This window comes from Nannospalax galili, unplaced genomic scaffold (assembly GCF_000622305.1).
Source record: "Nannospalax galili isolate Female #2095 unplaced genomic scaffold, S.galili_v1.0 scaffold113, whole genome shotgun sequence".
NCBI lineage: Eukaryota > Metazoa > Chordata > Mammalia > Rodentia > Spalacidae > Nannospalax > Nannospalax galili.
This window is the reverse complement of record NW_008335444.1, coordinates 7,332,588-7,348,292: the sequence shown is the minus strand read 5'-3', so window position 1 is coordinate 7,348,292 and position 15,705 is coordinate 7,332,588. Positions and strand designations below refer to the sequence as shown.

Here is a 15,705-nt window from a genome sequence, read left to right as displayed (position 1 = left end):
ACCCCCAGCATAGTTCTATCATCTTCTGCCCCATAGCCATCCACAGCCCCATAGCCATCCACAGCTGGGCTCCTTTCCCTAAGAAAGTTCTCTTTTGTCTGCCCTGCTGCCCTAGCCAGGACCTTCCAGGAACTGCCTTCACCATCTGAAGACTCCAGTAGCTTACAGCACTATAGCTGGCTTTGGGATAAGTTGCCTCAGGGCTCAGGGCCAAGCCAAACACACAGTGCATTGGGTTGGGCAGATGCACAGTTCGCCTTCAGAGATACCTCAGCTTCCCTGCTCCTGGGGGTCTTGGCAGAGGTGAGACTGCACACACAGTCTCTGGCACCTTTGCCTCAGACCTCACACTTCCCCTATGGGTCTCTGGCAGGGCTTCTCGTTGGCCTTGCACATGAACTTCCACAAACATGGTTGAGGTGTTTGGGTCTCCCCGCTCATCTCATCCTTTTTCAGACCAAGCTCATGGTGTCTCAAGTCCTCTCCTCTGACCCCCAAGACACCATTTCGTCTAAGATGTCCCAAAAAGATGTCGAAAAGACCATGGTGGTGCATGCCTATAAGTCCAGCACTCAGGAGGCAGAGGCAGGAAGGTGGAGCAAACCGAGTCTGGGCTACATAGTGAGAGACTGTCTCAAAAAAGAAATACTTGTGGATGGGTCTCAGTGGTAGCATGCTTGCCTGGAATTCGCAGTTCCATCTCCAGCACTGAAAAAAGACAAAAAGAACCCCAGGGTGGCAGTGTTTCCAGCACAGCACCTCTCCCCTTGACTTTGGAAGTGAATAGTCTTAGAGCCGCTTGAGAAAGAAAACCCTGAATTTGCCAGTGTTTCTCCTGCACCAGGCAAATGACTAGGGCTGAATGATCTTACTGCTCACATTATTGACAAGCTATGTCTCAACCCCTCACTAAGGGCACACACATTCTGGAGATAGAGGGCAAGTCTGGCTAAACCCAGAGAAAAAGACAATGTGACTCCAGAACACTGAGAGGTTCGGTTAGTCTCCTTTCCTGTACTTTTTCTAGATTTTACCTTGTATCCATATTCTGGGGAAAGGCTGAGGGGTAGACCCTGCATAGCAAAGCTGAAGACCTCCTGACCAGGGATTTGGCAATAGCCCCACTAGAGGAGCAATAGCCCTTTGCCTGGCCCCTTGACCTCCTCCTTTTGGACTGAAAAGAGGATGCAACTACCCTGGTCATGGGAATGGCTGGACCCCTAGGACTTGGAGACAATGGCTTGGCCAGAGCACGTGGGCAAGCCCAGGAGGCTGGCTCGAGTCTGCAGCTTCCTGGGAGGAAGTGAGGCATTGTTTCAGGGGCTGTGTGGGCCGGCTGGAACTCGGCACAATGCAGGGAGCGGTGGGTGCCAGGTCTAGCCCACCAACAATCAGGAGCTTGTTTATTGCTTTAATGACCCATGGTAGATCCACCTGGAAACAGACCTGCTAATGAGCAGAGACAGAGCTGGCTCAGCCCCAAGGGATGGTTGTCGGGCCAGCTCCCCTGGAGGCACTAAGGGTGTGTGGTCTGAGACTGGAAGTGCTGGGAAATTGAGACTTGGGTTCTGTCTGGGAAAACCACAGGGAGCTCTCCTGCTTCTTCATCCCTGCCTCCTTCTGTTGTAGGTCAGGAGCAGGTAGAGTGGGTAAGGGCTGGGAGGCATACATACCAAGGCTACCATTCTAGCCTCTGTTTCCAACTGCTAGTGGCCTTGAAGCAGCTATCTAACCAGCCTTCTGAGCCTCAGTGTCCCCATCTTTCAGATGATACTAAAATCATTCCTCCTGTCTCCCCAACTTCCCCAGGGTATCAGGAGGCTAAGGTAAGATCAGACACAGCAACTGCTTTGAAGTCCTTGGAAGAAAAAGTCTCTCAGACATCAAGGCTTCCCAGTGTTTGCTTCTTTCCCCTGTGGCTGGAACCTGGGAGGTTGGGGAGATGTATCGTCTGGACTTGGTTTTCCTAGACTGTTCGTTAGACACCTGCCAGGGACTGAGACAAAACCCAATACTGCCCCTTCATCAGAGACATCTGGGAGCTATGACTGCTGCAAGGAAGAGGCACTCCAACACTAGCCCAAGCTGCATTCCAGAGCGAAGTGTGGTATGCTCCTGTGCTCCAGAGGGTAGAGGTTTTAATTACAAATTACAAATCATGGTTCTTGAGTTTTATGTTTCCTGAGAGCTAGTGTCTCAGTATAGCATGGAGACAGGCTCTGTGGGAGACTTGTTGGGGTCTGCAGGGATGGACACTCCCTCCCCGATCTGGACCTTATTGAGCATCCCCAGCCGCTATGTGGCTCTCTTGCCCTCTGGACACAGACTCAAGAATACCAGAACCTTGACCCACACCAGGCAGAGAGGGGAAAGGAGCAGTCATGATGGCAGGGGGGTGGTGCTGTAATCCCCTCCTGGAGAGACCACTGATTTCTTCTGTACCATACTGAGTTCTGGACATCAGGAAGCTAATGTGAGGGCCCTATTGGATGCTGCAATGGCTGTATCTCTGGGGGATTCTTGGCCCTGGTTCAAACACAGCAGCACATGGAGGGATTGTGGCTAGGGGATGAGGGGAATTGGGGTGAGAAGCCACCTGAGTTGAATATATCAGGTATCTGTGGGGACACTACTTTTTCTCTCCCTTCCTGTCTCCCTCCCTGTTTCCCTCCCTTTCTTCCTTCCTTCCTTCCTTCCTTTCTTCTCTTCCTTCTTTTTTGTGTGTATATGCATGGTATATACGTGTGTGTGTGTGTGTGTATGCATGTGTGCTGATATGTGTGCAGGTATATACACATAGAGGCCAGAGGTCAAAATCTGATGTCTTCCTCACTCTCCACATTATTTTGTTTTTTGAAACGGGGTCTTCCTGAAGCTCCCAGCTGGCCTGGAACTCGGTATGTAGACCAAGCTGGCTTCGGTCTCACAGAGGTCCATCTACCTCTGCCTCCCAAGTGCTGGGGTTAAAGAGTATGCCACCACACTTGGCTCTACTTCATTTTTTGAGACAGGGTTTTTCACTGAACCTGGTCGGCTAGACTGGCCTGCAAGCTCCAGGAAGCTTCCTGTGTCTGTACCCCTAGTGCTGGGATTACAGGCCAAGCCATTGCTCCCAGCTTTTTATGTGAATGCTGAGAATCTGAACTAAGTCCTCATGATTGTATGATAAGAACCTTACCTACTGAGCCACTTCTCTAGCCAGCTTGCCTGCCTACCTGCCTGTCTGCCTTCCTTTTTCTTTTTTTTTTTAAAAGATGGGAATCTTGATCTAGATTCAAATCCCAGCACCCACATGGCAGCTAACAACTGTCTGTAACTCCAGTCCCAGGGAATCCGACAGCCTCTTCTCTCCTCTGAGGGCATTGCATGGCACAGGTGCACTTACCTACATGCAGGCAATACATGCATACACTACACATAAAAATAATAAATAAAATATTTAAAAACAAGTAAATAAAGATGGGGTCTTGCTATTTAACCAAGACTGGCCTTGAACTTATGCTGGGATGACAGGTATGTGCCAACATGCCTGTTGGGTAGCATAACTCAGAGGTCTCATGTAGTTTTTAAACAATTGACTGCTTACCTGGATTTCAGGGTTTGTTTTTGTTTTTTTTTAATTATTTATTATTTTAATTTTGTGTGTATGAGTATATTGCCTGCATATGGGTAGGTGACCCGTGTTGTGCGATGTCCCAGAAGTCAGAAAAGAATGTTGGCTTCCCCTGGAATCAAGTGAGTGCCAAGAATCAAACCTGGGTCCTCTGGAAGAACAGCTAGTGCTCTTAACCACTGAGCCATCTATCCAGCCCCCCAACCCAAGAAGTTTCTTTGCAGGCAGAAAAGAGGTTCTTGAGGAGATTCTGCTGATCTTGACATGGCAGGCAAAGGGGGGCGGGTAGAATGGTGAAGCTAGTGGAGAAAGCAGCTAACACCTTGACCTTGGACTTCCCAGTCTCCAAAACTGTGAGAATTCAATGTTGTTTCAGCAGACCCAGTCTGTGAATTTTGTAACAGCAACCCAAATTAAGATGTGTTCCCCGTCCATGAGACTTTCCATGGGTATCAGCTGCACTGGTCGTTTGTTCCAGGCGGCCCTGGCCTAGATCTTAGCTCTTGCCTCTTACTAGCTGTGTGAGTCAGAGCATGTCTATGTTTCTATCCTACTGCCTCATCTGAAAAAATAAGAGAAATCAGAGTGCCCTCTACCCAAGGTTCTTGGGGGGATTGAATGAGGTAATTTATGCACCAAGCTTGGCCCAAAATGGGGGTACAGTGATGAGAACTGTGACCATCCCTCATTCTAAGGTTTCAGAGCAAGATGACATGGCAGGCTTAGGAAGGACCTGCTGCCTGTTCGAGGCCTGGAGACCTAGATCTCCTGGATCTGGATTGCGTGGTCTTACTAGGGGATGTCAACAGAGCCAGTAGAAATCCCAGTTCCCCAGATGAAACCCCAATATTCTCAGTTAAGCTGCACAATCTCACTGGAGTGTGAGCCAGGGGACTAGGGTCCTGTTTTGAATATTTATATATTAGTATGTGTGTGAGTGTGGATATACATCTGACTTGGTGTGTATATGGAGGTCAGAGAACAACTTTTTTTTTTTTCTTTTTTTGGTCTTTTTGAGACAGGGTCTCAGTGTAGCCCCTGCTGGCCTGGATTCGCTGTGGAGACCAGACTGGCCTCAAACTCACAGAGATCCGCCTGCCTCTGTCTCCCCAGTGCTGGGATTAAAGGCATGCGCCACCACTCCCGGTCCAGAGAACAACTTTTTAAAAATATATTTTACTTAATATTTTTATTTTTTGTGTATGAGTATATTGCCTGCATGTACGTAAGTATACCTGTATCATGCAATAGAGTTATGGACGATTATTAGCTGCCATGTGGGTGCTGGTAATCAAACCCAGGTCTTCTGCAAGAACAGCCAGTGCTCTTAACTGCTGCTCCATCCTCCCAACCCCAAGAACAACTTTTGGTTGTCAGTTCTCCCTTCCACCTGTTTCTGCTGCTGTGCCATGTATGCCAACCAGGCTAGGGGGTCCATGAGTTTCCAGGAGGCTCTCCTGTCACTGCCTCCCATCTCACCATAGGAGTACTTGGATTACAGATGTGCACCACTGCATCCTGCTTTACATTGGGTTCTGGTGAGTGAACTTGGGTCACCAGGCTTGTACAACCAGCACTTTTACCAGCTGAGCCATGTCCCTGGCCCAGGTTCTGATTTTGACACAGGCAAGTCTCTCTCTTAGCTGCTCAAGTTCCTTGTTTACAAAGTGGAACTCCTATGTGGCCTGCTTCATAGCCCAGGACAAATGAGGTAATGCTTCTGAACAAAAATGAAATCAGCAAAAATGTCTTAAGGTGCCCTATATAAAAAGTATGATTATCACAAGTAATGAAGCTCTGTGGCCCAGTGCAGTCTAGGAGACATACTAGTTGGAGGATTCAGCTCTTTCCCAGGCAGTTCTAGCACTCCTCTGCATCTCGGGGACAGTGGCGCCTAAGGTCCACTGTAGTTTGCAGTCCTGTCTTCCACCTCCCACTCATCCATCCACTGGGAAATAGCAGTGTATTTTTAGGGATTCCTCATGCCTCCAGCTGTTTCCTTTCCAGGGAAGGCCTGGGAAAGCAAGCTCACAAGGGCTCAGAAATGGAGACTGCACTGGACCCAGAGGTCTGAGCAAGGCCCAGAGTCCCAGGGTAGAGAAAAGCCCAGTGGCAAGAAGGAGAGTGAGAAAGCCCATATGAAAGGGCAGCAAGGGGAGGCCTCCTGAGGCTTCCAAAGAAAGAAGACAGTAAACCCCAGCAGGGTATAGGCCGGGGCACCAGCACCAGGCTTCAGACAGTACAGCTTCAGGGAAGTCGAAGGTGGAGCAGATGGTGACACTACTCCTCTGGGAGAGGAATAAATAATCTTCAGTTGCAACAATAGGGATCAATGATGACCTAATCGCCCCGCCCATTCCGAAGGCCCAGGGGTGGGTCCCTTTCTCCCTGCTGCTCTAGGTTTAATCATTGAAGTCTTCGGACTTTGGGAGACACCAGAGAAAGATCAGTAAATAATTAAGCCTGGGAATGGTCCACGGGTCTAAGAGTGGAGGGATGCGGCAGGTTTCCTCTGGGTACATGGGAGTGGGGTGGGCATGGGTAAGGACAGAGAACCAGAGCAGTGACGGCCAGACAGCTGTGTGCTTCCACAAGGAAAAAAATGGAGTGAGGGCTGACAGCCTCATTCCTTGACCAATCAGTCAGGACCCTGGGGACCCCTCTTACTCAGAGCTCTCTGTAGTGCTTATGGTCTATTTACAAACATTACATCTGTTGGAATGTCCTTGTCGGGACTAAAAGAACTCCAGATGACATTGGGCAAGAATGGCTGTCTTACTGCTTCTACACTACTGTCCTTAGCATAGCTGGCCATTGTCCCCACGGTCACCATGGCAAGGCTGTTCCCCTCTGACACCATCCTGGGGAAGTCTTTGCTGTTCCTTACTGCCTCTTGCCTCTGCCTGGCAGCAAGGCCAGCACTGTCCAAGCTCACGCTGCTTGCCCAGGGCCACATTCTCCTGACAGACACACCACTGAACGTAATAAGTACATTCCCAGACATGACATCCACTGGCTCAGGGCACCATGCTATACACCCCAGCGAGGGTTAGGCTGAGCCCACAGTGCTTCCTTAGGGCTTTTATAGCATTGGTGTATTTGTCTATGGGTATCTTCCCAGGTCTTCTTTACAATGGGTGTGTCCATAAGCTCCCTACTGGATTTTCTGTATCTTCTCTACTGTATTTGACCCTAGATTTCTAAGTAACCCCTTAAGAATCACAGTTTATTACAGCTTTTATTTATTTCATTTTTTTCTGAGACAGGGTCTCACTATGTAGCCCCATTTGGCCTAGACCTGGTTAAGTAGACCAGTCTGACCTTGAACTCATAGAGCTCCACCTGCCTCTGCCTCCCAAGTGATGGGATTAAAGATGTACCACCATGCCTGGCTTCCTTTTTATGTTTTTGATTGTGTGAGACAGGGTCTCCTGTAGCAGTATAGCTCAGGTTGGCCTGAACTTGATATTGAGCTCAGACTGGCGTTGAATTTCTGATCCCCTTGACCCTCCTTCTACCACCTCCTGAGTTGCTTTTTTACAAGAGTGTGCTATTACACTTGGCCTTTTCCTATTGGTTTTTGCTAGTCACATATATCTTTATTGATAATTTATCCTTTCTTGGCCTTTTTGCTGAGATCAAATGAATAATTTAACATTTGTCCCCAGACCATGTTTTAAAAAATATATTTATTATTTTTATTTTTTTATGTGTATGAGTATATTGGCTGCATGTATTTAAGTGTACCTATCATATAATGCATGAGGAGGTCAGAAGAGAGTGTCAGATCCTCTGGACCTAGAGTTACAGACTGATGAATCTTAGTTGCCATGTGGGTGCTGGGAATTGAACACAGGTCCTCTACAAGAAAAGCCAGTGCTCTTAACCACTGAGCCATCTTTCCAGCCCTCCCCAGACCACATTTTTAACATGATGATGGACACTCACCCTGGATTAAGCTTCATCCCCAAGCAGCCCACCGAGAAGACAGAACACAAGTTGCCTTTGGGCATGAGACCATCCCCCACTGGAGCTCTGAGGCTCCACTGTGTTTTAAAATTATCTTGGTATATTTATATATTAGTGTTCTTTTCTATTTAAAAAAATGCTTTCCCATTGTGTTTCAGCTCACTGGGGCAATGCTGTTCTGGTTGTACCAATAGGCTTTTCAATCAAAAACAAGAAAAAAAAAAACCTTCATGTTTCTATTTCTTTATATATCTCTGCTTTTTCAGGAAAATAAATATTTGTTGAATTGAATTGAAAAAAATTTTGAGAAAAATGTTTTTGTACCTTGTATGTTTGCTATTACTGTTACTAAATAAGTGCTTTTGGTGACAGGCCTTTTGTTCTGAGGAAGGGCTTTTTGTGCTGGGGAAGAAGATGCTCTGTATCTAAGGGGCTGTGTTTGGAACCTCAACGTGGGAGATTCTCAAGTCTCACAAGCCAGCATGGCGCCGCTCTCTCCTCGCTCCTCTTCACCATCTTTCGTCTCCCCCAGATTCATTTCTACCCCAAATTCATGCTCTTGCTCCTATCACCAGTGTCTCCACCTACCACTTGGCCTCCCTGGTTCCATGGTAGGAAGCAGGCCAGAGAGCGTTGCCCTTCTAGGGGGGCAGGTTTGTTAACCACTAAGGAAGAGGAGATTATGGACCCCAGGATGCAGCTAAGGACAGCAGGAATAGCCATGTTGCACCTGGAGATGTGAGAAAGCAGCTCTGACTCCAGCGCCCAGCCACCAAGCCCATTCCTCTGCTGCCCTCTTCCTACCAGGTCACACTTAACCGCCACATCCCCAGGTTACACTCTATGGATTCAGCCAACCAAGACTGAAATTTTAGAAAATGAATCTGTACTGATCTGCAGACTTTATTATTGTTGCTGTTATTATTGAAACTCTTAAGTAGCCCAGGCTGGCCTTGAACTTGTTACAATCCTCCTGTCTCTGACTCCAGGTTTCTGAGATTAAGATAGACATGTACCAACACATCCAGTCTTAAGACTTTTAAAAAAAAATTGTCATTTCCTCCCAAACAATGCAGCTTCTATACTCTGCTAGATATTATAATCAATGATGCAGGTATGTCCAGTCCACTAACCATGGCCCAAGGCCCACGTGAGACTGAGGATAGCTGTGAATGTACCCGACACAGAACCATACATACATAAAACATTATGACATTCTTGTGATTTCTTTTTTGTAATTTAATTGCCCAATTCTTTTTTTTTTTTTTTCGGTCTTTATGAGACAAGATCTCCCTGTAGCCCCAGCTGGCCTGGAACTCACTATGTAGATCAGGCTGGCCTTGAACTCACAGAGATTGGCCTGCCTCTGCCTCTGCCCTAATTGCACAATTTTTTTAAGTGTGAATTGAATTTTGTAGGTGACAATGTTGTCACAACATTAAAAGTTTGGAAGTGAACCCAGTGAAAGGTGGAGGGTTGGGGAGCAGTTCTCTGGGTCCTGACTGACAAGGGCACTTCAAACAGGCCTGAAGATTTTAGACTGCACAAGATGAGTAAAACAGAGTTGAGGGTTCCAGTCAAGTTACTAAGGCCCATGCTGCTAGAGGGACTCAGAGTCTGAGACAGCAGGCAGACACCTATCCCACACCTCAGGGTTAGCTGGAAAAGCAGGCCACCAGAGAGGAGAAGACCTTCATGCTCTTTCTGGAGAAGATGACGGAGTTGCGCCAGGTGTGGTGGTGCACACCTTTAATCCCAGCACTCGGGAGGCAGAGGCAAGTGGCTCATTCCTCTGTGAGTGCGAGGCCAGCCTGGTCTACAGAGTGATTTCCAGGCAACTGGAGCAAGATGATGGAGTTGCAGCAGTTTCTGAGGGATCACTTCACAGAGCTGACAGTCAGGAAGATGATGGAGTTGCAGCAGTTTCTGAGGGATCACTTCACAGAGCTGACAGTCAGGAAGATGATGGAGTTGCAGCAGTTTCTGAGGGATCACTTCACAGAGCTGACAGTCAGGAAGATGATGGAGTTGCAGCAGTTTCTGAGGGATCACTTCACAGAGCTGACAGTCAGGAAGATGCAGCGTGTCTCTGGAAGAGGAGCAGTGTACACAAACCTTCCAGGAGCAGGAAGACAAAGTAGACTACTTGATATATCAGATAGTCAGCCTCATGTGGTCTGAGGTGCTCAAAGAACTCCTTCCCTCAGACTCTAGAGATGATGTCACAGCTGGGCAGCAGGCCCTGTCATCTTGTCAGCTTGACAAGCCAGGTCCCCAACTGAGTGATTTTAAAGTTACCTTTGTCAGCCATGTCCTGTCCAAACATGGTATTGACATCTCTGACTTTTACCACTTGAACTTCCAGAGCTATGAGGCTTGTCAGAAAGACAAACACCACAAGGACGATAATCCTTTGGGCTTCCTCCATGTTGGCACCAGTGAGAACGAGCTCTGCACTGATCTAGTGATGGAAAGGTTGGGTAAGCCTGACATGAATTGCATTGAGGAGGCCTTGCTGCAATTACCCTGACTAGAGAGGACAACCCTTCCTTTGGAAGGAAGTGGCCAAATTCCTCACCTACTACTGCCAGGCTCCTACCTACCTTGATTCAGAAAATGTGGTGGTTCTAAATGGCTGTTGCTCTGTCTTCTCTTCACTGGCCATGGTTCTGTGTGACTCAAGTGATGCCTCTTTGATCCCCACCCTGCGCTATTGTGGTTTCACCTTTAGCTCCTATCTGTATGTGAAAGTTGAGCTGATTCCAGTCCCCCTGGGGAGTGAGGTCACTGAAGCTAACACAGCTTACTGTGGACAAGCTGGAGTTGGCCCTGATTCAGGCTAGGAAGAAGAGAAAATGGTCAGAGGTCTTATGCTAATCAACCCTCAGAATCCTCTGGGTGATGTCTACTGAGAGTCACTGCAGGAATACCTGGTCTTTGCCAAGAAGCATAACCTACATGTGATCATAGATGAGAGTTACATGCCGTCTGTGTATGATGAATCCATTACATTCTGCAGTGTCCTGAACATAAAACATTTGCCTGACCCTAAGAGGACCCATGTGATTTGGGCCACTAGTAAGGACTTTGGCACCTCTGGCTTTGGCTTTGGTGTTCTCTACACTCACAACAAAGAGGTGGTGTCTGCCATGAGCTCCTTTGGCTACCTCCACAGCGTCTCTGGCATTGTCCAATACAATCTGTGGCAACTGCTCCAGGACAGAGAATGGATGGACAAGGTGTACCTACTAACCACAGGTGGGCTCCAGAAGGCTCACAAGTATGTCATCAAGAAGCTGAAGAAGATGGGGGTACCCTTTCTCAACCGAGGCTCTGGCCTCTGTGTCTGGATCACCTTGAAAGGGTACCTGGACCCAAGTACATTTGAAGAAGAGCTGAGCCTCACCGCCACCTCCTGGACAACAAGCTGATGTTCTTTAATGACAAATTCTACATGTGTAAGGCGCCTGACTGGTTCTGCCTCATCTTTGCAGAAAATTGCCTCCGACTAGAAGTGGCCATGGATTGGTTCTGCAAGGTACTCAGGGAGCAGAAGGAAGCCTGGATAAAGAAGCAGTTGGAGGATGCTGTGAGGATGTAGACCATTGGCCTTCCAATCAGTGGCTATTACAGGGCTCAAGGATCCCTAATACCAGCCTCTGGACCAAAAGGCTGGGGCCTTTAACTGGTGCTGTAGTTGAACAGTGACTCCTTAGGGAATAGTCTTGTCTGACACTCATCAACTTCTCTGAGCTTAGTGTCTGCCATTTTTAGGAGATTTGCATTATTTTAGCCTTTGTTAGATATTAGGTACGCAAAACTTTATTGTGATTGGAGTAGGAGGGCCTAGAGACCCTGGAGGAGTAAAAGGAGGCCTCTGATTTCTTTTTAGATGTCTTTAGTTTTTATATTCAATATTTAATAATTTCATTCTCTTTTCTCTTTAAAAAAAAGTAATTAAAAATTAAAAAAAAAGATTGAGGCAGGTGTGGTGGCGCACACCTTTAGTCCCAGCACTCAGGAGGCAGAGGATCCTATTGCAGAGACACTTGTACATCCATGTTTGTTGGAAGCAACCTAGGTGTCCCTCAATTGATGAGTGGATAATGAAAATGTGGTTCATTTATATGATGGAGTTTTACTCGGCAGTAAAGAAAGACGAAATCATGAAATTTGCAGGTAAATGGATGGAACTAGAAACTGGTATACTAGTTGAAGTATACAGGAAGAGCCAGGGGTATGGTAAACATCTGTAACTCTAGCACTTGGGAAATACAAGCAGGAAGATCAGGAATTCAAAATCATAGTTAGTTTGAGGTCAGCTGGGCTATATGAAAGTCTGTCTCAAAAATAAATAAAAAAGATAAAGTATACAAGGGGCTGTTCACATACTGTGCCATAGATCCAAGGGACTTGAGCATCAGCAGGCTTTGGCATATACTATCCCCCTGCACAATCTTCCTTGTGTCTCCAGCACCCCCAAGTTCACCTCAAGGATCATTCATTTCAGATGTGAGGTTTAACAGGTTGAGACACTGTCTCTTGGGAGTTGAGGACCTAGTAGTGTAAGAACCATCCCAGCCCCTCACATGACTCACTTCTCCATTCAGCAAAGACTGAGTCTCAGATGTGTTGGTGAAGGAGACACAGCCCTCCAAAGCTGCACATTGGACAGGGTTTGGACTCTTCAGCAGACAGCATGCTACACCAATGTACAGTGCTGTGTGCCACTCCCACCCCAAAGGGGCATGGGCTCAGGCACTGAACTTTCTTTAAAGGCCATAGGTCTGTCAGCTGAGGAAGAAAAGGAAAGGCATCCTAGAAGAAAGAACAGTGTGGGGGACACAGGACTGAAGAGAACTCCAGGAGTAATACAGCAACAGCAGAAGATGAGCGCTAGCCAGCCTCATTCTTCACCCCAGGGACTGCTGAGTGCCGAGTCCAGTGCTGAGCAAGGACAGGCTTTCACTCAAGAAGTCTCCACTTCAGGAGGGGGGCAGTGAAAGCCTATGTGAGCAACGAACACCATGAGAGAACTGCTATGGTGAGGAGCTGGTGCCACTGTTGGTTTGGGAGCTGAAAGCATCTTCCTGGGTGATCCAAAGAAGAGTTGACTAGGTGAAAATCAGGCAGAGGAAATAGCCATCAAAGAGGTACACAGTGAACAAGCTACTTAAGGAAATTTCTTTAGGGCAATTGCTTTCAATGAGCTGCTCCTGCTTCTCTGGCCCCTAAAGTAGTTATCTCCAAATAATAGTTACTTGGTAAGGTAAAACAATGATGATACTATCTCAGATTCTGGAAACAGTTCTGGCCCAGGGTCTTTCTTGCTTGGCATGTGGCCTATTCACAACATGGCAGCTTCTCCAAAATGAGTGATCCAAAGGAAAAAGAAGAGGAGGATGGCACACCCAACCTGCAGTCACCACCCTACTAACCTAATCTCAGAGTGGAATTCCAACATTTTTGCCACATGCTATTGGTGCAAGATGATCAGGAGGGGGTGGCCTTTGGAAGCTGACTACCTCTGCCTTTGGTTGTTATGGTTTGGTTAAGGGGTATTCCCCATAGTCTCATGTATGCTGGCCTGTTTCCTGGCTAGTAGCACTATTTTAGGAGGTGGGCCTAGTTAGAGAAAGTAGGTTACTGGGAGTGCACCTGGGAAAGATATACCTTGTCTCTGGCCACTATACATCCCTTTCTGCTTCCTGGCCACTATGAGGTGAGCTGCTTTGCCCTGCCACATGCTTCCTGCCATGATCAACTTCAGTTGAGATCCACAGCAATGGAGCCAGGCGACCATAATCTCAAACCATAAACCAAAATGAATCCTTCTTCTATCAGTGGTTTTACTCAGGTATTTTGTCACAGCAATAAAAAACTTCCCCTAATGTTCACTCTTGTAGGCAAAATACACTCTCCCCTCCTCTTAAGGACCTCCAAATCCTGCCCCATCATAGCATCTGCTGTACTGCTTCTTCCAAATCGAGTTCAAGTACTGAGTAGGCTCCTCAGACGGACTTGCTTAAGTAAGTGTCTTAATTTCTTTCTCTGTTGCTACAATGAAACTTAATGGTCTACTTTAGTGCACAGTACAAGGTACAATCCATCATGGCAGGGAGGTCAAGTTAGCAGGAGCCTAGGCAGCTGGGCACATCATGTCTGCAGTCAGAAGACTTGAGCAATGAACACATACATGTTGTGCTCAGCTTGCTCTCTCCATCTTATACAGTGCAGGAAGCCCTGCCCAGGGAATGGTTTTGCCCACAATAAAGGTGAGTCTTACCACAGCAATGAACATAGTCAAAATAATCCCCCCATAGGCATGGCCAGAGGTCTGTCTCTCATGGTTCTAGAGTCTGTCAGGTTGAAGATTAGCATGAATCATCATAGTGAGGTTCCAAGAATGGCTCCTCTTGACTAGCTACACAAAGAAGCAAGTTATTTGACCCCTGAACACTTAATATAGGATGGCATAGGATTCCTGTTCAAAGGGGACAAGTGGCCCACAGCAATTCTGAAACCCAGCCAGGCAGGAGGTGTAGCATGTATGAGGCTTTGAGTTAGATCTCCAACAGTATATGTGAAAAAAAAAAAAAAAAGTCTTAGCTCATAGCCTATTCTATAGAAAATGGTCTGTAATAGCAATTATTAAAGGGAAAAGCCTAGGAGTAGGCAGAAAAACGGCCCCTTCTAAAAGTGTTTACATACTATCCATGGAATCTGTGCATATGTTTCCTACATGCAGAAGGGGCTTTGCAGATGTGACTGCTGTAAAGGTCTGAGATGAGAAGGTAATCTTGGATTATCCAGGTATGCCCCATGCAATCATGAGAGCAACCAAAAATGGGGTAGGGAAGCAAAGAGTCAAAAGACACGTGATGAAAGAGGCAGAGGCTGGAGTGATGCAGTTGTTGGCTTTGAGGATAGAAGGAGGCTGTGAGCCAAAAATTGCAGGCAGTGGTAGGGCAAAGCCCTGGGTTCAATTTCCAGTACAGAAAAAAAGGAGGGGAGTACAAGCAGCCTCTGGAGGCTGGAAAGATGAGGGGGTGGATTTCTCCAGCACTTCCAGAGGGGCATGGCACCACCTTGATTTTCACCCAGCAAGATGCAGTCCAGATTTCTGCCCTCCAGAACTGTAAAATGGAAATCTATGAGATGACAAATCATTAAGTTTGCAAGGTGCAGCAACATATGCCTGTAATCTCAAATTCAGGGACCCAAGGCAGGAGGATCATTAGTTTGAGGCCAGTCTGGACTACATAGTAAAACTTTGTCTTAAAACAAATAAACCAGTAAGTTTATGGCCATCTATTCCAGCAGAAATAGGAAATTAATATAGTGGATAATGGTGACATAAAGGCAGACAGGAGCAGCAGATTTGGAGACAAGAAAGAGACCCAGGAGCCATTAGCATTTTAGGAGAATGGAAACCATAAAAACAGATGCAGGCAGCTGGGCGTAGTGGCACACACCTTTAATCCCACCACCGAGGAGGTAGAGGCACGCAGATTTCTGTGAATTCCAGGCCAGCTGGGGCTACAGGGAGACCCTGTCTCAACAAAAAAAAAGAAAGGCTGAGCATAGGCCAGGGGAGCAAGCAGTACACTTCCATGGCTTGTGCTCCAGGTTCCTGCCCTGAGTTCCTGCCTTGGCTTCCCTAGGTGATGGACTGTGCTATAAGTCAAATAAAACCTTTCCTCCTGTGCTGGAGAGCTTTAGTGTCAGCTTGACACACCTGGGTTGAGGGAGCCTCAATTGGGGAATTGCCTCTATCGGGCTGGCCTGTGGCCATGTCTGAAGGGCATCTTCTTGATGAGTGATGTGGGAAGGCCCAGCCCACTGTGGGTGGTGCCACCCCTGGGCAGGTGGGCCTATGTTGCATAAGAAAGCAGGCTGAGCAGGGGCCAGCAGAGCAAGCCAGTAAGCAGCGCTCCTCGGCTCCTCCGTGGCCTGTGCTCCAGCTCCTGCCTCCAGGTTCCTGCCCTGAGTTCCTACCTTGGGCTCCCTGATGAACTGTGACCTGGGAGATGTAAGATAAATAAACCCTTTCCTCCCCAAGTTGGTAGTGGTCAGAGTGTTTTGTCACAGCAATGAAGAAACAAACCAAGTTGTTTTTGGTC

General features: G+C 47.3%; 1 pseudogene; it reads left to right on the top strand.

Annotated features, from left to right (window-relative positions):
* The first annotated feature begins 9,430 nt into the window (after window positions 1-9,430).
* On the top strand, window positions 9,431-11,183 carry LOC103731900 (annotated as a pseudogene).
* The last annotated feature ends 4,522 nt before the right edge of the window (window positions 11,184-15,705 follow it).